Source organism: Haematobia irritans, chromosome 4 (genome assembly GCF_050003625.1).
Source record: "Haematobia irritans isolate KBUSLIRL chromosome 4, ASM5000362v1, whole genome shotgun sequence".
In the NCBI taxonomy this organism is placed as follows: domain Eukaryota; kingdom Metazoa; phylum Arthropoda; class Insecta; order Diptera; family Muscidae; genus Haematobia; species Haematobia irritans.
The window spans coordinates 14,404,539-14,420,235 of NC_134400.1; the positions used below are offsets into that span (position 1 = coordinate 14,404,539).

The following is a 15,697-nucleotide window of genomic DNA, read 5'->3' on the forward strand; positions in this document are numbered from 1 at the left end:
TAATTTTCCTATAGAAATAAAATTTTCTATAGAACTAAAATTTTGGAAACCTTTTCTAAGAATTAAATTTTGACAAAATTTTCTATAAAAATAAAATTTTGACAAAATTTTCTATAGAAATAAAATTTTGAAAAATTTTTCTATAGAAATAAAATTTTTTATAGAAATAAAATTTTGACAAAATGATCTATAAAAATAAAATTTTGACAAAATTTTCTATTGAAATAAAATTTTGAGAACATTTGTTATATTGTTATAAAACAAGTATATAAAGCAGTAAGTTCGGCCGGGCCGAATCTTAAATACCCACCACCATGAATCTAATATTATAATTTCCTGTGAAAATGTCAGGGGGATTTGATGACAAGCAGATCAGTTCAACCAGTACACTTCCCGAAGATAAATTCAAAGAATTTATCTATGAAGACTAGATCAGATTCTGGATTTATAAGAACCATATTTGTTTGAGTTTTAGAGGAATCATAAACATAGTGTGCAAGTGTGCAAGAAAACGACGAAATAACGCCTTGATTTAAAATCTAACATCTGTAGATTTTTACCCCCATTATTTAAATGATTACCAGAAGTAAAATCTGGAAACTATAATTCAATTTCAAGCAATTTTCATTATCAGTGCACATGGATCGATATTCACCATTTTCGGCACACCTCTTTATGTTCCTAAAATACTTCTAGATTTAAAATTTCATGTAAATTTGATAAAAACTATGGTTTTTAAAAGCCCAAGAAGTAAAATCGGGAGATCGGTCTATTTGGGAGATAAACCAAAACATGGACCAATACACGCCATTTTCGGCTCTCATATTTAAGGTCCTAAAATACCTCTGGATTTCTCATTTCAGGCAAATTAGATAAAAACTACGGATTCTAGAAGCCTAAAAATAAAATCTTTTCTTGCACGCCTATTTATATTCCTAAAAAACTCCAGATTTTTAATTTCAGGCAAAGTGGACAACAATTACAGTTTCTAGAATCCCAAAAAGTAATATCGGGAGATCGGTCTATCTGATGGCTATATCAAAACATGGACCTATACTCACCATTTTCAGCACACCTTTTTATGGTCCTAAAATACCTCTAGATTTCCAATTTGAGGCAAGTTGGATAAAAACTATGGTTTCTATAAGCCCAAGAATAAAATCTGGAGATCGGTCTATATGGAGGCCATAAAAACATGGTCCGATACTCATTATTTTCAGCACACCTCTTTAGGGTTTTAAAATACCTCTAGATTTCTGATTTCAGGCAAATTAGATAAAAAGTACAAATTTTAGAGCCCAAGAAGTAAAAACTGGAGATCGGTCTATATGGGGGCTATACCAAAACATGGACCGATACTCACCATTTTCGGCACACCTCTTTATTGTTCCAAAATACCTCTAGATTTCGAATTTCAGGCAAATTGGATAAAAACTACGGATTCTACAAGACCCCATATCGGGAGATCGGTCTATATGGGGGATATACCAAAACCTGGACCAATACTCACCATTTTTAGCACACCTCTTTATGGTCCTAAAATACCTCTAGATTTCAAATTTCAACCAAATTGGATAATAACTACGGATTCTAGAAGCCCAAGAAGTAAAATCGGGAAATCGGTCGATATGGGGGCTATACCTAAACATCAACCGATAGTCACCATTTTTGGCACACCTGTTTATGGTGCTAAAATACCTCTATATTTCCAATTTCAGGCAAATTGGATAGAAACTACCGATTCTAGAAGCCCTAGAAATATAATCGGGAGATCGGTCTATATGGGGGCTATACCAAAACATGGACCGATACTCACCATTTTTGGAACACCTCTTTGTGGTCCTAAAATACCTCTAGATTTCCAATTTCAGGCAAATTGGATAGAAACTAAGGTTTTTATAAGCCCAAGACCCCAAATCGGGAGGTCGGTTTATATGGGGACTATATCAAAACTTGGACCGATATAGCCCATCTACGAACTTGACCTGCCTGCAGACAAAAGACGAGTTTGTGCGAAATTTCAGCACGATTGCTTTATTATTGAAGACTGTAGCGTGATTACAACAGACAGACAGACGGACATGGCTATATCGTCTTAGAATTTCTCCCTGATCAAGAATATATATACTTTATATAGTCGGAAATCGATATTTCGATGTGTTACAAACGGAATGACAAACTTATTATTATAGAATGGTGACGGATTCGATGGTGGTGGGTATAAAAATAATTTGTTAATTTGTTACAAAAAAATTTGACAAAATTTTTTATAGAAATAAAATTTTAAGAAAATTTTTTACAGAAATAAAATTTTAAGAAAATTTAATGTAGAAATAATATTTAACAAAATTTTCTATGGAAATAAAATTTTGACAACCTTTTTTTTTTTTTTAAATAAAATTTTCTATAGAAATAAAATTTTGGCAAAATTTTCTATAGAAATAAAATTTTGACAAAATATTCTATAGAAATAAAATTTTGAGAAAATGATCTAAAGAAAGAAAATTTTGACAACATTTTCTACAGAAATAAAATTTTGAGAAAATGTTCTATAAAAATAAAATTTTGACACAATTCTCTATAGAAATAAAATTTTGAGAAAATTTGTTTTATTGTTATAAAAAAAAATAATTTGTTATAAAAAAATGTTCACAAAATTTTGTATAGAAATAAAATTTTCTATAGAAATAACATTTTGACAAAATTTTCTATATTAATACAACTTTGATAAAATTTTCTATAGAAATAAAATTTTGACAAAATTTTCTATAAAGTTAATATTAAGTCCCATCCCTTCTATATATTTTATATTTGAAGAAAAAAATTCTGAGACAATTTTCCATCCCTGCTGTGTATTTTATCTTTGCAAAGACGTTTTTTTTTATTCTCTCTCTCTCTCTCTAGTTTTCCAAGTTATAAAAGTTAAAGCCTAAAACTCACTCAGAAACAGTTGTTTTGCTTTAAGACTCAGTTAAGCCATCATATGTTTGTGCTCCATCCACTCGCACACACATACACACACACAGTATCCCACATTTATTTATGTTCCCTATCAGCTGTTTTTCTTTGGGTTATTACTTCCTTTACATATGGAGCATTGTTTTTGTTATTCCTCATGTTTCTCACTTCGTTTTCAGCTGTAGCTGTTTCTATGCAATCCAGAGTTGTGAGACACAGCAGTAACTTCAAATATGGACATAGGTATGAGATATTAAGGGCGAAATATTAAAATGCACAGTGATTTCAAATGTGGTGATCAGTTTATATAGTTTCCATATGTAATTATAGACCGTTATGGACCAATATTTGCATGGTAGGTAGAGTCAACAAAAAAAATGTACACCAATCAATTTAAAATAAATTGTGAAACGATATGAAAAATATGAAGTAAAAACAAAAAACAATTTTATTTCTATAGAACATTTTGTCAAAATTTTATTTCTATTGAAAATTTGGCAAAAATTTATTTCTATAGAAAATTTTGTCAAAATTGTATTTCTATAGCAAATTTTTTAATTTTTTTTTTCTATAGAGAATTTTGTCAAAATTTTATTTCTATAGAAAATTTTGTCAAAATTTTATTTCTATTGCAAATTGGGCAAAAATTTATTTCTATAGAAAATTTTTTCAAAATTTTATTTCTATAGAGAATTTTGACAAAATTTTATTTCTATTGCAAATTTGGCAAAAAATTTTTTCTATAGAAAATGTTGTCAAAATTTCATTTTGTTATAAAAAATTTTCTCAAAATTTTATTTCTTTTGAAAATTTTGTCAAAATTTTATTTCTATAGAAAATTTTCTCAAAATTTTATTTCTTTTAAAAATTTTCTCAAAATTTTATTTCTATAGAAAATTTTCTCAAAATTTCATTTCTATAGAAAATTTTCTCAAAATTTTATTTTTTATAGAAAAATTTTCTCAAAATGTTATGTTTTTTGGAAAATTTTCTCAAAAAAAAATATAGAAAATTTTGACTGGATATCTTAGGCGTGACGTACTAAAAGGAACCACAGTATTAGTCTGGGATCATGGTAAATGACATAGATGAAATTGAACTTTATTTTAAAGAAGTCGCATCTTTGACTCGTAATCAATATCGGAATCCTTAGGGGAATGTCGAAATCATTGGATTCAAGTAAACGGTGTTTGAGTGCGATATCAAATACTTCACTATCACCATTGGGGATGAAAAAACATCAATTCTGCTCTTAGAAGACATTGTTTTACAGCTGTCGTCAGTAATACATTATTTATGATCCCGAAATCCCCAAGCAAACAAAACATTGCAGACTTCTCCTTTTCAAGAAATCCAAGTAGCAAACATTTGCGAAAAGACGAAGGAATAGAAAAACTTTTGCAATTTGTGGCCCCAATTCAATGGTGTGATAGGTGGCTATGTGTATGACTTCACATTAAAAAAAATGCTTCTGGCGGGGAAAAAGAAAAACGAGACATTCACTCTCATTTTTGCCATCACCACCGTTGTGGCCTATCGAATTAAATGCATCTATCACGACTTATGTTTTGTTTCTTATTTTATATGCGAAATTCTAGAAAATCGAAACGAAAACTGATGACATGAGCTGTAACCCGATGTAACATAAGATTGAACACTCCTCTGGTTGTTGGCAAATGGAGTGGTACAACTCTCAGGGGTGAGGGGACATACGAGACTCTGAAGAAGGTGTAGAATAAGACATTATTTGTTGGTGAAACAAGCAAGTTAACAAATTGTTTTGGGCAAAATAAACAGTTGATGGCACATTACTATACATCATGGAGAATTTATTCTCACCGCACCCTTAACCTCCGCCCATCCAAGCTCCATAATGTTTGAATAGAATTGATTTAAAGTTGTACAATATTAAAGGACAAAATTTTACATTATTTTGAAAAGGCTCCTTAGAAAGGCTCCTTAGTCAGAGGAGAGCGACCTCTCTAGTACTACAGTTTCTTATATCAGTCATCCGCCCACCAGAGGTGTGCGATTACTCTAGTCACTTGTTCGTCGCAGGTGAACTGGAGGAGTGTGAGTGACCTCTCGAACACCAGATTTTCTTCCATCCATCAGCTAGCAGTGTACGATCTCTTTAGTCACACATAAACTAGAGGAGAGCGACATCTTGAGTACCATCCTTCAACTAGGAGTATGCTCCTCCCCTTCATTCATGCGCCCACTTAGTTCGTTACAAGTAAACCAAAGGTTAGGTTAGGTGGCAGCCCGTCACTTAGACTATTCAGTCCATTGTGATACCACAATGGTGACCTTCTCTCTTATCACTGAGTGCTACCCGATTCCATGTTAAGCACAATGGTAAGGGACATCCTTTTTATAGCCGAGTCCGAACGGCGTTCCACATTGCAGTGAAACCACTTAGAGAAGCTTTGAAACACTCACACCTCGCCAGCATTACTGAGGTGTGATAATCTACCGCTGAAAACCTTTTTGGTGTTCGGTCGAAGCAGGAATCGTATCCACGACCTTGTGTATGCAAGGCAGGCATGCTAACCATTGCACCACGGTGGCTCCCAAAGGACAGCGACTTCTCTACTAATACGGTTTCATCTATCCATTAGCTAGGGGTGTGCGATCGTATTAGTCAGGCGCCTACTCTCAAGTCATTCTTACACTAGAGTTTTGCGATTACTCTGGCCACGTGTTCTATTGGTCGTCTACTAGAAGAGTGCATAGACAAATTCAAAGGCCGACGGATATTATGGGTATACGCCTTTACCACATCCTCATAAATCAAGTCCCGTGTTTCTTCATCCTTCCACCAGAGATGTACGATCACTTTGTCCACGAGTTCCTTAGTTCTGCCTCGTAAACTAGATGAGAGCGATTTCTGTTATACCACGAGTTCTTCCATCCATCATCTATGTTTGGACGAATATTCTAACCCTTTGCTCCTTAGTCTGTCCACGAGAGGTGCGCGATCACTCTAGTTACGTATTCCGTAGTTGGTCCCCCGTAAATTAGAGATTAACGAACTTTCTAGTACGACTTTTTGTTCCATTCATCAGCTAGGGATGTGGGACCATTCTAGTCGGGCGTCTCTCCTCCAGCTATGTATCCGGTACTGGTGTGCGACCTCTCTAATACCATCCCCTAGCTAGGTGTGTACGATCATTATAGTCAGGCGCCACCCTCCCTTTATTCTTCCACTAGAGATGTGCGATCACTCCAGCCACATGTTCCTTAGTTCGTCTTCGTAAACTAGATGAGAACGATCTTTCTAGCACGACGATTTCTTCCATCCATCAGCTAGGGATGTGCGATCACTCTAGCCACTTGCTCATGAGTCCATCGTCCGTCCACTAGAGGTGTGAGATCACTCTAGCTTCGTATTCATAAGTTCGTAAACCAAAGGACAGCGACCTCTCTAATGCCATCCATTAGCTACTGGTGTACAACCATGTTAATCAGGCGCCTTCCTTCCCATCATCCTTCCATCAGAGGTGTGCGATCATTCCAGCCACGTATTCCTTAGTTCGTCCTCGTAAACTAGATGAGAGCGATCTCCCTAGTACTACGATTACTTCGATCAATCGCTAGGGTGTCACTTGCTCCTGAGGCGTGCGATCATTCCAGCCACCTGTTCTTCAGTTCGTTCTGGTAAACTAGATGAGAGCGATCTACGACCATTCTAGTCAGGCGCCTCCCCTCCCTTCATATTTCCACCAGAGGTGTGCAAATACTTCATCCACTTGTTCCTTAGTTCGTCCTCGTAAACTAGATGACAGCGATCTCCATAGTACCACGATTTCTTCCATTCATCAGCTAGGTGTCCGCGATCACTCTAACCACTTGCTCCTGAGTCCGTTGTCCGCCCACTGAAGGTGTGCGATCACTCTAGTTACATAGTCCTTAGTTCGTCACCCGTAACCTAGAAAAGGCGAACTCTCTAGTACCACGTTTTGTTGCATTCATCAGCTAATGATGTGGGATCATTCTAGTTGGGCGCCTCCCCTTCAGTCATACGTCCGTTAGAGGTGTGCAATCTTTTTAGTTCACGTTCCTTAGTTAGCCACCCATAAACCCGAACTCTCTATTATCATCCATTAGCTACGGGTGTACGATCATTGTAGTCAGGCGCCTTCCCTCCCTTCATCCTTCCAATATAGAAATGTACGATTACTCCAGCCAGAGGTGTGTGATCACTCTAGTCACGTATTCCTTAGTTAGTCACCCCTGAACCAGAGAGCAACGAACTCTCTTGTTCCACATTTGGTTCCATTCATCACCGGGGGATGTGGGATCATTTTAGTCTCTCTCTTTAGTCCCCAGTTCCTTAGTTCGTCACCCGTAAGCCAAAGAATAGCGACCTCTCTAGAATTACGGCTTCATCCATTTATTAGCTCGATCGTATTATTCAGCCGCCTACCCGCTAGTCATCTTTCCATTAGTGGTGTGAGATTACTCAAACCACGTGTTTCTTAGTCTAGAGTACGTCGACTAGAAGTGTGCTTCGACAAATGTTGTGGCACCGTACAACGGCAACGCTGGCTTAAAAAGGGATATTATAGCTCCGTATAAAATGGCCAATAAATGTCATTTGAATGGTGATATGCCTCTCACGAACATTATGACACAGGCACCCATAATAAATCATTTTTCGTTTTGCCTTTTACAAAACGCATATCGTACTCCTTTGGAGCTAGGGAATAAAAGTCTATATCGAATCAATTGAGAAAATCAGAAAAATATCTTTCAATAACTGGCAGACAGATACTGCGATAATGAAGTAAACTAAAGTATAATATCAACGAATCGAATCAAAACGCAACTAAAAAAAAAATTGTAAATTGACATCGATTCCGGACGAGCTAGGATCAAAGGACGAAAGTGAAGTGAGTGGTGGTGATGTGCTAATAAGATATTGAATAACTTGTCATTTGGCTTTATTGAGTATTTTATGCAATTCGAGGGGTGGTATTAAGAGTGTGGGAATTCCATATTGTGATATTTAGGAAAAGGTCAACGACGGAAAAGAATTATAAGTTAGGTTAGGTTATAGCCTAATTTTGATGTTTTGGTAGATTTTGCAAGGTACTCCTCTCCAAAAAAATTTCTATAGAAATAAAATTTTGAGGAAATTTTCTATAGAAGCAAACATTTTGATAAAATTTTCTATAGAAATAAAATTTTGGCAAATTTTTCTATAGCAATAAAATTTTGAGAAATTTTTCTTTGGAAATAAAGTTTGAAAAAATTTTCTATAGAAATGAAGTTTTGAGAAATTTTTCTATAGACACTGAAATTTTGAGAAAAATTTTCGATAGAAATAAAATTTCGACAAAATGTTCTATAGAAATAAAATGTTGACACAATTTTCTATAGAAAAAAAATTACAAAATATTCAATAGAAACAAAATTTTTAAAAAATTTTCTATAGAGATAAAATATTGGCAAAATTTTCTATAGAAATAAAATGTTGAGAAAATTTTCTATAGAAACCAAAATTTTGACAAAATTTTCTATAGAAATGAAGTTTTGAGAAATTTTTCTATAGAAATGAAGTTTTGAGAAATTTTTCTATAGACACTAAAATTTTGAGAAAATTTTTCTATAGAAATAAAATATTGACATTTTCTATAGAAATAAATGTTGACAAAATTTTCTATAGAAACTAATATTTTAAAACAAAATTTCTATAGAAAGCAAAATTTTAACAACATTTTCTATAGAATATAAAATTTTGGCCAATAATACAAATTTTCTATAAGAACTAAAATTTTGACAAAATTTTCTACAGAAATAAAATTTTGACAAAATTTTCTAAAGAAATAAAATTTCAACAAAATTTTCTGTAGAAATTAAAGTTTTTCAAAATTTTCTATAGAATTAAAATTTTGACAAAAATTTCTATAGAAATGAAGTTTTGAGAAAATTTTCTATAGAAGCTAAAATTTAGAGAAAAAATTTCTATAGAAATAAAATTTTGAAAAAAACATTTCTATAGAAATAAAATTTTGGCAAAATTTTCTACAGAAGATTTTTTTGTTTGCCAGTTTTTTTGGTAATTTTCTCCAAATTTTGGTAGTTTATTTGTTATTTTCTTTGTTTCTTTTACAAAAAAAAAACAGTTCACCCGAATTTATTAAACCCCTAGATTATTTTACCATATTGCATATATAGTTTTTATGAGGGTATATTTTAATTATGACAAGTTATTGACATTAATTTCATGTTTTCCAACTGTCATTTACACTTTGTAAAAGACATAAATTTGAATGGTTTTTTGCTTCATTCCAAACTTTGTGGGTTTGGGGGGTCCAAGACATAGGTCGAGAGAGTGAATAACTTACACAAACGAAAAAGAAAAAGGAAGTACAACATAAAGTGAAACTTTTTTGAAAGGCAACATTTATAGCAAACAAATGAACATGTCCGTAACAAAAACCAGATACTGAGAAATTCTTAGAAATGTCTTCCTTTGTTCATATATTCTCCTGCCCATTGATTCGTGGGAAAATTATGTCTTGTAACTTATTATGCCATTTCACTAGAAATTGTATTTGTTTTGCGTACTAAGGCTTGGTATTTGTTTTTTTTTTTTGGAAATGTGCAAAATCCAAAAAAAAAAAAAATATGGAATAAAACTTTTGTTCACCATTGTTTTTATTTACTGATTTTGTATTCTGACTGGTAAAACTTTTTCAAAAAGTTTTTTTTTTGTGTTTTTTTTTCTTCTTTTCAAGTAAGATTGTAAAGACCAATATAAATCTTAAATAAATTGTTTGGGTTGTTTGTAAAGGAAAAACAAAATATTTTATATTTCGAAGCCACACTCACAGACACAACACATGCAAAAAAAAAACAAAACAATACGAATTAAATGAATTTATATTAGTTTTTTAAATCGAATCAATTTTTTCAATAATTTTATCTCGATTTTATAGAAAGTCACCAATTGAAGTTAACAGTTGAGGGGAGTAACATGACTTACGTTGTTTAGACAATTTTCGTTACATAGTTTTAGGCGCTATGTGTTTTCGCTTGACGAAATTATCCAGCACATTTGTAATCTTAATAGGATTAGCAGTAAAAAATGCACAAAATATATTAAGATTAAAGGAATTAAAAAAAAGTGACACAAAGTGGCAAAAAGGTGGCACAAAAGTATCAAAGTGAAAAAAAAAACACAACACAAATAAAATTTTGACAAAATTTTCTATAAAAAAAATTGACAAAATTTTCTATAGAAAAAAAAATTGACAAAATTTTCTATATAAATACAATTTTGACAAAATTTTCTATAGAAATAAAATTTTGAGAAAATTTTCTATAGAAATAACATTTTGAGAAAATTTTCTATAGAAATAAAATTTTGAGAACATTTTCTATAGAAATAAAATTTTGATAAAATTTTCTATAGAAATAAAATTTTGAGAAAATTTTCTATTGAAATAAAATTCTGAGAAAATTTGCTACAGAAATAAAATTTTGAGAAAATTTCTATAATAACAAAATTTTGAAAAAATTTTCTATAGAAATAAAATTGTGACCAAATTTTATTTCTATACAAAAAATTTGATCAATTTTTCTATAGAAATAAAATGTTACAAAAACAATTTTCTATAGAAATAAAATTTTGAGGAAATTTTCTATACAAACTAAAAATTTGACAAAATTTTCTATAGAAATAAAATTTTGAGAAAATTTTCTATACAAACTAAAAATTTGACAAAATTTTCTATAGAAATAAAATGTTGACAAAAATGTTTCTATAGAAATAAAAATTTTTCTATAGAAATAAATTTTTGACAAAATTATCTACAGAAATAAAATTTGACAAAATTTTCTATATAAATAAAGATTTGACAAAATTTTCTAAAAAAATAAATTTTTGACAAAATTTTCTAAAGATATAAAATTTTCACGAAATTTTCTATAAAAAGAAAATTTTGACCAAATTTTCTATAGAAATAAATTTGTTACTTAAATTTAGTAAAGAAATAAAATTTTGACAACATTTTCTATAGAAATAACACTTTTCTTGTTGATATTGTTGACCTTTTCATTTAAATTTTATTCTTTTTTTTATTCTCTCGTCAGTTGGAGTGTTAATTATGTGTAACATTTCCAGAGTAGTATCTTCGACTGTAGTTGTTTACCTTGCTTAGGATCTCTAAGTTGTTTAAGTTAGGTTTGTGACTAGCCAGAGTACAGTGGACCGCAAGTGCTGTTTTCTGTTCTGTTGTTGTTCTGTTGTTTTTAAATCCGATTTATGTGAAGACAATCTTGTTTTTAATTTTACAAAATAAAACTTTGATAGAATTTTGTAAAGAAATCAAATTTTTATTAAGTTTTCTATAGACAAAAATTTTGACAAACTTTTCTGTAGAAACAAAAAATTTTTAAAATTTTTTTTATAAAAAATAAAATTTTGACAAAATTATCTTAGAAATAAAATTTAGAGAAAATTTTTTTGAGAAATAAAATTTTGAGAAAATTTTTTTATAGAAAAAAATTAAGAATTTTTTTAGAAATAAAATTAAAAAAATCTATAGAAATAAGATTTTGACAAAAATTTCTATAGAAATAAAATTTTATTCTGATTATTCATTTTATTCGGCTTGAGGTCATACACGGATGAAAAAGACTGTTTTTCATATGTTTGGCTATAAACATTATATGTTTGGAACACAAATTTTTAAACACAATATTTTTGAGTGCAAGCATATAATGTTCAAAAACTAGCATAACATGTTTGGGACATATATGTTAATATGTTAGAACATATTATGTTTGGGACATAAAATGTTTGTAAATATAATATGCTTGGATGCAAACATATATTAATTTAGAAATAGCCTATAAACATATATGTGTTTAGTAGCTTGGAGCGCTATTTAACAGGGAGCGATATTGAATTAAGTTGGTGGTTGTTGCTTGTTATTACAAAATTAACATTTTATTTTTCCTTGGGCAATTGATCAGCTACTTCTATGATCCTTACAAACTGTGTGGTCCGCTGTTCGAATCCCCGTCCGGCAAAAGGTAAAATTAAAATAAAAAATTATAAAATTGAATAATTTCTTCTAAAATGTTTGTATTACAGAAAACGGTGCTAATAACTAAAAAATCTCGTGGAAGTGAGAAAGATGTGGGGGAATATACAATTAGGCAGAAACAAAATTTTGAGCATTCAGTTCGAAAACCTATGTTGTTAGCACCTATATTACCTGTTTATTTTCATAATTCATTATGATTGTAAATATATAAATAAATAAATAAAATTTTGAGCACAATATTGTTTGGGAGAATTTTTTTTAAGCATATAATATTTTTGGGTGCAAAATGCTTCCAAACATATTATATGTCCACATAATAACATATTGTTTTTTGGAAGACAACATTATTGAATTTGGATGCAAAAATACAAAATGTTTGGAAATTGACTACCCAAACATATATTGTTTAGACCAATATGCTTTCAAACATATTATATATTGGAAGAGATCAAACATATAAATGTTTGGGCAATAGCCAAAAATGTATATGCTTGAAGCAAAATATGTTTGGGAGTATATGTTACAGAAGCGATTTTTTGTGAGCGTGTAGTTACAAGTGTTTTAAACAACACTGCACATAGTCGTGGAAATTCCTATTTATCTCACTCAATGAATTTTTTTCCAGTAGTGAGCATCACTGATTTTGCTATAATGAAGAGAAGAGTAATTTGTCATAAACATTCACTCATAATGAAGAAAAAAGAGACCAGCACACATACGAGCACACACAAGCATATATTAGCTCTATGAGATATCCCATAGAAATAAATGAAATCCCAAGGGGAGTGTTAGAGTGGCAAATGCTACATCACTCCATCAACGTTATCGTCGTCGACACAAGCTTATTTGCACCATCATCAAGAATTCCATATCAAAAAAACATAGAGTGGGATGGAATTGGCATTATAACAATTACAATGGCAACAAATTTCTGTCTCTTAAGTAGATTCCAGTTCAATTTATTTTCCGTAAATAAAGTAAACTCACCTCACATGGAAACACTTATGCAGTGATGCCAATTTGGTGCTTTTAGCACCAAATTTAGTGCTTTTTGATTTCCAAAAAGCACCAAATTGTCTTTTTAGTGCCTTTTCAAAAAAAGCACCAACTTGGTGCTTTCTGGCATTTTCATTTAGTGCTTTTGGTGCTTTTTTCAATTTGAACAATATTAACAGTATAAAATTGACGATATCTTTTCATACAAAATTCGGATTAGACTTTCAAAAACTTAAGAAACTCAACTGTATTGCAAAATATAGAATTTGATTATTATGAAGGTGGTATTGATTCTTTTTTTAATCAATATTGGTATTTAGGGTATTCTTTAGAAATGCTTAGCGACGAGTGATGAATTTCTGAACTTGTTAAAGATGCCATTTAAAACTTTTTTTAAATTCACAAAAGCACTCATAACTGAAATTAGAAATACACTCCCTCCAAATAAAGGGTGATTCTTTTGAGGTTAGGATTTTCATGCATTAGTATTTGACAGATCACGTGGGATTTCAGACATGGTGTCAAAGAGAAAGATGCTCAGTATGCTTTGACATTTCATCATGAATAGACTTACTAACGAGCAACGCTTGCAAATCATTGAATTTTATTACCAAAATCAGTGTTCGGTTCGAAATGTGTTTCGCGCTTTACGTCCGATTTATGGTCTACATAATCGACCAAGTGAGCAAACAATTAATGCGATTGTGACCAAGTTTCGCACTCAGTTTACTTTATTGGACATTAAACCAACCACACGAATGCGTACAGTGCGTACAGAAGAGAATATTGCGTCTGTTTCTGAGAGTGTTGCTGAAGACCGTGAAATGTCGATTCGTCGCCGTTCGCAGCAATTGGGTTTGTGTTATTCGACCACATGGAAGATTTTACGCAAAGATCTTGGTGTAAAACCGTATAAAATACAGCTCGTGCAAGAACTGAAGCCGAACGATCTGCCACAACGTCGAATTTTCAGTGAATGGGCCCTAGAAAAGTTGGCAGAAAATCCGCTTTTTTATCGACAAATTTTGTTCAGCGATGAGGCTCATTTCTGGTTGAATGGCTACGTAAATAAGCAAAATTGCCGCATTTGGAGTGAAGAGCAACCAGAAGCCGTTCAAGAACTGCCCATGCATCCCGACAAATGCACTGTTTGGTGTGGTTTGTACGCTGGTGGAATCATTGGACCGTATTTTTTCAAAGATGCTGTTGGACGCATCGTTACGGTGAATGGCGATCGCTATCGTTCGATGCTAACAAACTTTTTGTTGCCAAAAATGGAAGAACTGAACTTGGTTGACATGTGGTTTCAACAAGATGGCGCTACATGCCACACAGCTCGCGATTCTATGGCCATTTTGAGGGAAAACTTCGGAGAACAATTCATCTCAAGAAATGGACCGGTAAGTTGGCCACCAAGATCATGCCATTTGACGCCTTTAGACTATTTTTTGTGGGGCTACGTCAAGTCTAAAGTCTACAGAAATAAGCCAGCAACTATTCCAGCTTTGGAAGACAACATTTCCGAAGAAATTCGGGCTATTCCGGCCGAAATGCTCGAAAAAGTTGCCCAAAATTGGACTTTCCGAATGGACCACCTAAGACGCAGCCGCGGTCAACATTTAAATGAAATTATCTTCAAAAAGTAAATGTCATGGACCAATCTAACGTTTCAAATAAAGAACCGATGAGATTTTGCAAATTTTATGCGTTTTTTAAAAAAAAAAAGTTATCAAGCTCTTAACAAATCACCCTTTATTAATATGTCAAAAATTTAATGTCGAAAAAATGTTTTTCTCCTCTAAAAAAATAATGTGAAATTTTAAAGACATTACTGATCAAAATGAATGGGATGAAAGCATTCAAACTAATCAAGGTGTACACTTGAATATAAGTTAATAATTTCATAAACAAATCATGCTTCAAAACAAAAGTTCTATAATACATCTTTGGAAGTTTTTTTTGTTTTTTTAGTAGAGCATTGAATTTTAGCTGGCTTTAGTAGTTTGTGGTGGGAGGAGGTATGTTAGAATTTAAAATATATTTTTGGTGCTTTTTGACCTTCGCGAGTTGGCATCACTGCACTTATGACACTGTCTAAGGATTTGTGATGCTCTTTTTTTAGGGGGGAGTGGGAAGAGGAAAGAGATGACTTTTGATTTAAAGAAATAATCTTTAAATTAGCTGAGATATGGAAACTTTGGATCAAAGATAAAAAAGCTTCAAAATAGGCTAATAAATATTAGGACGATTTTGCCTCTTTGGTTTAAAGTTTTTTTTTTGGGTGGCGAGGGGGGTTGCTGTAGTTCAGCCTTGCCTTACTTCAAGTAATGATATTAGTTTGCGATTTTTGTTTTAAGCTCCGGTGTCATAAAATTCGAAATTAGTTTGATATCATATTTACCTGTTTCTCTTTATATATTTGCCAGTATGATTTTTATAGCCCCTTTCAGCCAGGACATCATTACAATAGAACAACCAAAAGTATTGGCGACTGTGAGCAAGGAGACATACAGCGATAACAGGCTTCTTTCGATAAAGAAAAGTTCTTTGTGGGGGCAAAAAACTTTCTGTTCAATAACTGGAAAAATCTAGAAGAATAAATTGAGTTTATTATTTTGCCCATAAAATGACAGGTACGACAGTTTGGACACTATATTGGCGCTTATCTCTTTATTTTTCTT

General features: G+C 32.1%; 1 protein-coding gene across 1 annotated transcript in view; it reads right to left on the minus strand.

Moving 5' to 3' along the window:
- The window catches only part of LOC142236996 (uncharacterized), a 41,951-nt gene extending 26,516 nt beyond the window's left edge, over positions 1-15,435 (minus strand). The window contains exon 1 of the mRNA XM_075308284.1: positions 15,418-15,435. The gene's annotated coding sequence lies outside the window, so the exon portion shown is untranslated. The remainder of the gene's footprint in view (positions 1-15,417) is intronic.
- Positions 15,436-15,697: the final 262 nt, after the last annotated feature.